Genomic DNA, 9,734 nt, shown 5'->3' with positions numbered 1-9,734 from the left:
AAACAGTTAACAGAGATCTAAATACAACAATGTCATGATGACTTGAGAGAACTGGCATGAGACAGCGACAGCCTTACCAGTCCATGGAGGAGAAAGCTTGATGCCTTTGGTTAGGCAGCTTCCTGGTGGAATCGGTTGCCTTCAAACATTAATTGGGAGAAAAGATCAGTATGAAATGGAGTAGCAGATTGGCCGGCCCATGGAGCAAAAAAAGCCAAGTGCTTTTTGGGCACGGTTTTTCAGAGGAGTGGGTTGCCCTCAGGCATTAATCAGCAGAAGCAGAGAGACCAAGGAAACAGAAGCAGAGTTGCCTCAGCCTTAAGGGTAGGACCATGGCCTTTGGGGGTGGAATGACCACAGCCCCCTAGGTTTCAAAGAGCCAGGCCTTCACCAACTTGGTTCTGGAGTGTGGGGCTGCTCGTTAATGTGATCCAGTGGGATGGAGCCATAGCCACTGCCCATGAGTGAGGGGGCAAGGCTGCCATGCCCAAGAGGCAGAGGAATGGGGCCCGTTTTTAGGCCAAGGGTGTGAGGTCACTATTCAGGAACTAGGGGACTAGAGCCACCCAGTGGAGGAGACCTGTACAAATACCACCCACTGAAGATCTGTACAGGTACCAAGTTGACAAGGGGTGGAATTGTGATGGTTATGTTTGTATGTCAACTTGGCTAGGCCTGGTTGAGTGGCTGGGCAGCTGGATGTTGTATTCCCCATGATGAGACTGGCAATCAGCTCCATGGTGGAATCTACTGGGAGCAGCTGAGTAGCTGCCTTTGAGTATGTGGTCTGCTTCCTGTATATAAAGAGAAGCTTTGAGAATGGTCTCTAGCTTATGGCATGCTTGGACCCTGAATGTAGCCATGTCATTGGTCAGCAGCCTGCTATGCTCTGCCAACCTTGGGACTTACAATGGACTTAAGTTAATGGCCTGCTGTGTGGTTTGGTAACATTGGTACTGTGCCTTTTTACTTGCCAACCTTGGGGTTTCTCAGCCTCAGCAGCCAGCAGCTGTCTGAGTGAAGAAAAGCCTCTAGCTCCAGTGGGCCAGGAGCAGAGGCAGAGCTGGACCCCAAGGTTGAGGGGCTTTGACCCAGTCCCTAGAGCCTGGCACTTTGAACTTGGACTTAAAGCCTCCAAATTGTAAAAATAACTCCTGTTTGTTAAGGCCATCCCATTTGTGGTATATTCTTGTCAGAGCGGTACTAGGTAACCAGAACACCTGTGCTGTCCTTGACAGACAGAACATACTCCCAGGTCACAGTTCAAGCAAGAATGCCACCCGCACACACTCAAAATGGCTGCACCAGCCACTTAGAAACATTCAAAATGGCTGTGCCCTCAGGACAGCCACCAGCAGTCCACAGCTCCACCTGTCCCCTTCCTCACTGATCTCCCTTCTGGTTGTCTGGCACCAATGCAGTCCTTGCCCATGCAGCCTTCTTGAGCAGAGCTGATTCTTAGGTTGCTATCTTGAAGTATTCAAAATGGCTGTGCTCTCAGAATAGCTGTCAGTCCACAGCTCCAGTTGTCTCTTCACTCATTGTTTCATTTAGGTTCTTCTACCACTTGGTCTTCTATTGTTGTTGTTGTTGTTGTTGTTATGTGCCGTCGAGTCAGACCCAACTCATAGTGACCCCTCCTTGGGTTTCCAAGGCAGTATCACTACGGAAATAGATTGCCCAGCCTTCCTTCTGAGGAGTGGCTGGTGGATTTGAACCTCCAGCTTTCTGGTTAGCAGTCAAGTGCCTTATACACTACGCTACCAGAGATCTTCTACTACTTGATATTTAATCCACTTCTTTATCCTTCCCTTCAAAGATCAGGGTTCCAGGATCATCTTCTGTATCAGTTTCAATTGATTTCTCATTGCTTTGTTGCAGAGAGTTTGTGTAGCTTGTCTGCCTATTCAGCCATCTTGCCAGAACTCCCCTGCCTTAAGCATTACACTCTTTAAAGAACTATCTGTATGGGATCAAATTGACAAGAGTATCCCAAAAGTTCAGACAGGTGTCTTAGTGGGCAGTGAGTTTATGTTAACGGCAGAGGAATCTCTCAGAAAAGGAAAATGAGAATGGTTGCACAACCCGAAAAAGGTAATCAATTTCACTGAATTTTACGTGTAGAACCTGCTGTGGTGGCATATGTTTTGCTGTGTATATTCACAATAACAACAAAATAATTTTTTAAAAACTGCTTTAAAGTTTTTACACAGCTTTGCCTAAATCTATTATTTTATTAGGGATTCTTTCTATAAATAAAAATATGCCCTTATCAAATAAGGAGACCACAAGGTTTTCTTGTGAGAAAGAGAGAGTAAATGTTTGACACTTTGACTCTATTTACCAGAATTCAGAATAAGGAATTGGTTCTACAACATTCTTCAAAGGTAACCCATGAGGCTTTTTTTTTAAAAGCATCATTATGATGTCATGAGATTTAACGCTTTTGGTATGTTTTAATCCAGTGCAGTTATTATTCTTTGTGTGGATAGCCAATTTCCTTTCATTTGGCCCTGGGTTCTTTTTGTAATAATCCACTATAGTATTTAATAGCTTCCTCATTTTCTGATATGACAAGATCTTTTCATATCCTTACGTCCATTTTTTATGTCAGACCTGGCAACATTTCTGAAAGAAGCCCTGGGTTTTTTAAATGGGAGGAAAAAATTATCAAGAAACCACCATCTACGCAATAGAAGGCATTGGCTCAGGACTTTTCCATGGGACAGAGCTGAAAAATACTTGCTTTAGGAGACAATATGCCATGAGTTTATGCTAATATTTTTCATCTAAATTTAGGATGTTTTTACTTAATTTTTTTTTATTTTATACATCTCTTTTTTGCTAAAAATAGTGTTTCCTAACAGCATCAATTAACATAATTATGTCTCTGCTTTAGTCTCTAAACATTAAACTCAATATATTTACTAATACTGATTACTAAAAAAAACAGTGAGTTTAGTTACTAACACTGATTACTAAAAAACAATATTCCTTTTCAGTTCTTTTACTCGTTAGGATATACTCAGCAAGGATACACGGTCTAGTACTGTTTTAAAACCACATGAAATAGCTACTCTCTGTGAAGTTAACTCACCGCCTCAATTTGTTCCATTTTGCTCTCAATTTTCAGGAACTGCTTTTTTATTTTGGATTAATTTATTATATGATTATATAAAACATTTACATGGTTTAAAAGTCACATCTACAAAAAAAAAAAAAAAAAAAAAGATATATTGAAAAGCCCAACTTCCATTTTTGCACCGCCACTGTATTTCCTACCACACTGTATAGCGGTGGTTTTCAACTAGGGGCAATAGTGCCCCCTAGAGGACATTTAAAGTAACATATTATGATGACATTTAAAGTAAAGTATAATGAAATGTGGAAAGACCTGGTATTAGAAAACCAAAAGGGAAGAACACACAAGGCACTTCTCAAGCAGAAAGAACTGAAGAAAAACTTCAAGCCTTGAGTAGCAATATGGAAAGATTCTATAGGCAAAATATTGAAGAATGCAGGAAGCATCAAAAGATGGAAGGAATACAGAGGCACTGTACCAAAGAATTGGATGATGTTCAGCCATTTTAGGAGGTAGCATATGATCAAGAGCTGATGGTATTGATAAAGAAGTCCAAGCTGCACTGATGGAATTGCAGAAGAACAAGACTCCAGGAACTGATGGAATATCCATTGAGATGTTTCAACAAGCAGATGCAGCTACCTGGCCAACTATCTGGAAGAGAACCATATTTGTGCCCATTCCAAAGAAGGTGATGCAACAGAATGTGTAAATTATCTAACCATATCATTAAAGTCACATTAAAGTGAAATTTTGCTGAAGATAATTTGAAAATGGTTGCAGTATTAATCAACAGGGAGCTGCCAGAAATTCAAGCCAGATTCAGAAGAGAGTGTGGAATAATTGCTGATGTCAAATAGATCTTGGCTGAAAGCAAAGAATATCAGAAAGACATTTACCTGTGTTTATTGACTATGGAAATGCATTCAACTGTTTTGATCATAATAAATTATGGATAATAATTCAAGTCATGGAATTTCAGAACACATAATGGTGCTCGCAAAGAACAAAAAGGCAGTCGTTCATGCAGAACAAAGGGATACTGAATGGTTTAAGGTCAAGAAAGTTGTGTGTCAAGGTTATATCCTTTCACCATACTTATTCTATTTGTATGCTGAGCAAATAATCTAAGGAGCTGGACTATATGAAGAAGGTGGCATCAGGGATTTCATTTTACTTGGATCCAAAATCAGCATTCATGGAAGCAGCAGTCAAGATATCAAACGTGTTATTGCAGTGGGCAAATCTGCTGCAAAAGACCTCTTTAAAGTGCTGAAGAGCAAAGATGTCTCTTTGAAGACTAAGATGCCTCTGACACAAGCCGTGATGTTTTCAACAGCCTCATATGCATGTGAAAGGTGGATAATGAATAAGAAAGACCAATGAAAAATTGATTCATTTGAATTGATGATGGCAAAGGACACTGAAAATACAATGGACTACCAAAAATGAACAAATCTGTCTTGGAATAAGTACAGCCAGAATGCTCTTTAGAAGCAAGAATGGCCAGACTTCTTCTCACCTACTTTGGTCATGTTGTCAGAAGGGACCACGCTTGATAAAGTATGTTGTTTTTATGTGCCATCGAGTCGGACCTCAGTCATAGTGAACCTCCTTGGTTTTCCAAGGCGGTATCACTACGGAAGTAGATTGCCCAACCTTCCTTCCAAGGAATGGCTGGTGGGTTTGAACTGCAGCCTTCTGGTTAGCAGTCAAGTGCCTTAGGCACTACACTACTAAAGCTCCTTGATAAAGTATAGGGTCAGTGGAAAGGGAAGACCCTCAGTGAGATGATTGACAGTGGCTGTGAGCATGGGCTCAAGCATAGCAAGGATTGTGAGGATGGTGCTGGATAAGGCATTCTTTCGTTTTGTTTTATATACAGGGATGCTGTGAGTCAGAGCTGACTCAAAGGCATCTAACAACAATAACAACAGGGGACATTTGGCAATTTCTAGTTGTCACAACCAGGGATGAGCTAATAACATACAGGATATTGCCAAACATCCTACAATGTCCCTTCTTTAGATAAACAATGAGCATAATATATAATTTTCTCCTTGATTTAGTTTACTTAACAGTATATCCTGGAAATTATTTAATAACTACTAACTACACCATTGTTGTGCAGTCAATTCTGACTCAGCAACCCTGTAGGACAGAGTAAAATGCTCCATAGGGTTTCCAAGACTGTAATCATTATGGAAGCAGACTGCCACATCCTTCTCCCAGAGTGGTGGTGGGTTTGAACTGCCTACCTTTCAGTTAGTAGCCCAGCATTAACCAATGCGCCATCAGGCCCCTCAACAATATATAAATGTATTTCTCACTCCTTTTTACAGAGGCATAGTATTCTATGATGGATGTGGATGTATTCTAGCTTCTTCAGTTATTTATTCCTCATGGATATGTGACTTGTTTGCCTCTTTTCATATTATAAACAGTTCTGCAGTGAATAGCTTTGTATAGTGTCCTTTTATATTTTTCCATGTATATGTATTTGGAATGCATTTCTAGAAGTAGAGTTGCTGTGTCAGAAAAATGTAAATGTAACATTACTAGGTATTGACAATTCTCCTCCAAAGAAGTTGTACCTTTCTGTATTCTCACCAGCCAACAGTATATATTGTCAAATTTTTGGATTATTGCTATTATCATGACTGAGAAAGTATATGAAGGTGTAATTTTAACTTGCATTTCTCTTATTATACCTGGGGAGCTCTCGGGGCATAATGCCTAAGGTATTTACTAGCCACTCCTTGGAAGGAAGATTGGGCAATCTACTTCTGTAGTGATCCCACCTGGGAAACCCAAGGAGGGGTCACTATGAATCAGATCTGACATGACAGCAGTGAGTTTAGTTAAGTATTTATTGAGTTGGCAATTTCAAGTTTAGTTGAGTATTTAGGTGAGGTTGAATATTTTTTTATTATTATTATTTTAATAAGAACCTGTGGTGTTATTGTATTAGTTAACGTCTGTCCACTTCTGTGTATATGGTTAAGGGTCTTTTTCTATTTTATTTTTAGAAGGTCTTTTTATAGAGATGTTAACTATTTATGATAGGATTTGCAAATACTCTACTCAGTTTATTTATTTTTTCATTTTACTTTGCTTATATTTTAATTCAGAGTATCTTTTTTATTTTTGTGCAAATACATCTATAATTTCTCTATTGCTTATGGATTTTTGAATCCTTATAAGGGAAGTTTTCCTCACTCTCAAATTATTAAGAAATTGACCCACATTTTCTTCTAGTAGTTGTAGGATTTCATTTTTTAAACTTTAAATCTCTGATCCATTTGGAACTTATGGTTTAGGTATGCTTTGAAAAGCAATCAAATTTTATCATTTTCCGTGTAGCCATTCAGTTACCCCAATACAATTTATTAAAATACTTGACCTTTCAGCATTGCTTTGAACTTCACCTTTATCTTACACCAATTTCTAGATACATTTGGGACTACATCTGAATTTTCATTCTGTTAGTCCGTCTAATTACATTACCTAATCTATTACGTTTCACCACCCATCTGTCAACATGTAGAACTGTGGTGGCCTGTGCATTGCTGAGTTGCTGGAAGCTATGCCAACTGTGTATCAAATACCAGCATGGCTAGGTATTTGATGTATTGACAGGTTTCAGCAGAGTTTACAGATTTAAGACCATTTAGGAAGAAGATCTGGAGATTTATTTCCAAAAATCAGCCAATGAAAACTCTGTAGATCACAACAGAACACAGTCCGATACAGTGCTAGGTGACGAGCCCCCTGGGTTAGAAGGCACTCAACATACAGCAGCCACAACAATGGACTTGAGCATACTGATTGTGAGGAGGACACAGAACTGGACAACATTCTATTCGGTTGTACATGGGGGCTTCCATGAGTTGGGGTCAACTCCACAACCACTAGCAACAGTCTATTACATTCACCAGTCTAATAATATATGTGTTATTATATGTCTAAGAATATTTAATGTGGGACTAGCATCTCAATCATTTCTCTTCTTTGTCAGGTCTTTTTTCTGGTCATTCTCTCCTGGTATTCTTCTAAGTAAAAAATTTTAATCAACATGTATAGCTCCAGAAAGAAAAATGTTGATGCAAATTTTATTTGAGTAATGTTAAATTTTATGAATTAACTTACGGAAGTTTGTCCTCTATAATATTTAATCTTTCTAGAATATAGGAGCTCTGGTAGCATAATACCTAAGGCACTTGACTGCTAACCAGAAGGCTGGCGGTTCAAACCCACCAGCCACTCCTCGGAAAGAAGATGGGGAAATCTACTTCCATAGTGATACCACCTGGGAAACCCAAGGAGGGGTTGCTATGAGTCCGGTCCAACTCCATGGCACATAATAACAACAACAACAACAGTCAAGAATATAGCATGTTTTTCTATCTGTTCAAGTCTAATTTTGTGTGTTTCAGAAGTGTCTCATAATTTTCCTCATATAGGCTTTGAACTTTTTCTGTTGAATTTATGCCTACATGTTTTATTTCTTTTTCTCATATTTTAGCATAACAGAGTTTTCTATTCCCATATACCTTCTAAAAGCTTGTGTGAGTAGATATGAATACTACTGACTAAATAACTTATTTACTAAATTTCAGATGAATTTGAGATTAGCATTCTTTATAATGGCTAGAAAAAATCCAGTGAAACATTGTTTTTTTTTTTTTTTTTATGTTTGGGAGTTCTTTTTTACCATTGGTTGATGTGTCTTAGGGAAACATAGAGTACCATGAATCAGAAGAGTAAAACAAGCTTCATTAAGAAGGAACTGAAGCCCAGGAAGTTAAGGAGATATTGAAAGGATACCTGGTGGAAACAAATTTCTGGGATGATGGAAATGCTATCTTGATAAGGTTATGTAAGTTACATATATTTATCAGGATTCATGGAATTGTATGCTTAAGATTTATGCATTTCACTTTTACTGCAATTTTACTTCAATAATTTTTTTTAAATTACACATGGATTCTTTTTTTTAACTTCTTAAATTTCATTCTAAATAAATAGCTACTGAAAAAACATCAAACTAAGAGATGTAGACAGTTAAAGTTTTCCACACCCTCCCCATGCTTGTTCTTTACAAGTAATCACTGCTAACATTTTGATGCAAATATTTTTCTAACGTAATATTCTTTCTCTGTGTCTCTCTGTCTCTCTCTGTCTCTTAAAACCAATACCCTACTCAACCTAGACTCAGGGTAGACACTTAAAGAAACAGAATTCACCAATATAACATCAAAAACTAATCATGTCCTTGTATTTCTTAAATGCAATCAATGATACACATGATTTGCAGCAACATACTAAAATCCCCTCTTCTCTTCCATAATTTTCCAGTATATATGATGGGGCATCCAACTTCTGGGGAAATTTCTCTGAAAAATCTCTTCCTTGCTTCTTAGATAGCACTTCCCTTCTTTTTTTAAATTTTTCCTTCTCCTACTTCTACATCATTAACACAACAGCTGAGACCACTTTTGGAACATTGCTGTTGTCAGGTGCCTTAGATTTGGTTCCAACTCTTAGCAACCCTATGTCCAACAAGACAAAACACTAGCCAGTTCTACACCATCTTCACAATCATTGCCACATCTGAGACCACTGTTGCATCCACTGTGTAAATCCATGTCATTGAAGGTCTTCCTCCTCCTCACTGACTCTCTATCAAGCATAATGTTCTCCAGAAACTGGTCTCTCCTGATAACATGCTCAAAGTGAGTGAGATAATGCCTCACCATTCTTGCTTCTAAGGAGCATTCTGGCTGTATTTCTTCCAAGACAGATTTGTTCATTCTTCTAGCAGTCCATGGTATATTCAATATTCTTTGTTAACACTATAATTGAAAAGCATCAGTTCTTCAGTATTTTTTAATCATTGTCCAGCTTTCACATGCATACGAGGCTATCAAAAATACCATCATTTGGATTAGGCACACCGTAGTCTCAAAGTGACATCGTTGCTCTTAAACACTTTAAAAAGGTCTTTTGCAATAGATTTCTCCAATGCAATATGTCATTTAATTTCCTGATTTCTGCTTCCACAGGTGTTAAATGTGTTTGCAAGTAAAATGAAACCCTTGACAACATCAATCTTTTTTCTATTTGTCATGATGTTGCTTATTGGTCCATTTGTGGGGATTTGTGTTTTCTCTATGTTGAAATTTATATTTTGGTATAGTGAATACCGAAAACTGTAGTCTCTGATCTTCATCACTAAGTGCTTCAAGTCTTCTTCACTTTCAACAAAGTTGTGTCATCTGCATATCACAGTTTGTTAATGAGTCTTCCTCCAATCCTGATGCCCTGTTCTTCTTCATATAGTCCAACTTCTTAGATTGGTTGCTCAGCATACAGATTGAACAAGTATAGTTAAAGGATACAACCCTGACACACACCTTTCCTGATTTTAAACCATGAAGTATCCCCTTCTCTTTGTCTATGTATAGGTTCCTCATGAACACAATTAAGTGTTCTGAAATTCCCATTCTTTGCAATGTTATCTATAATTTATTGTGATCCACCCAGTCTAAGGGAGCTCTGGTAGCATAGTGGCTAAAGCACTTGACTGCTAACCAGAAGGCTGGCAGTTCAAACCCACCAGCCACTCCTCGGAAGGAAGTTTGGACAATCC

Source organism: Orycteropus afer, unplaced genomic scaffold (assembly GCF_000298275.1).
Source record: "Orycteropus afer afer isolate SDZICR_OR568_19922 unplaced genomic scaffold, OryAfe1.0 scaffold00403, whole genome shotgun sequence".
NCBI lineage: Eukaryota > Metazoa > Chordata > Mammalia > Tubulidentata > Orycteropodidae > Orycteropus > Orycteropus afer.
Note: the sequence above shows the minus strand (reverse complement) of the source record.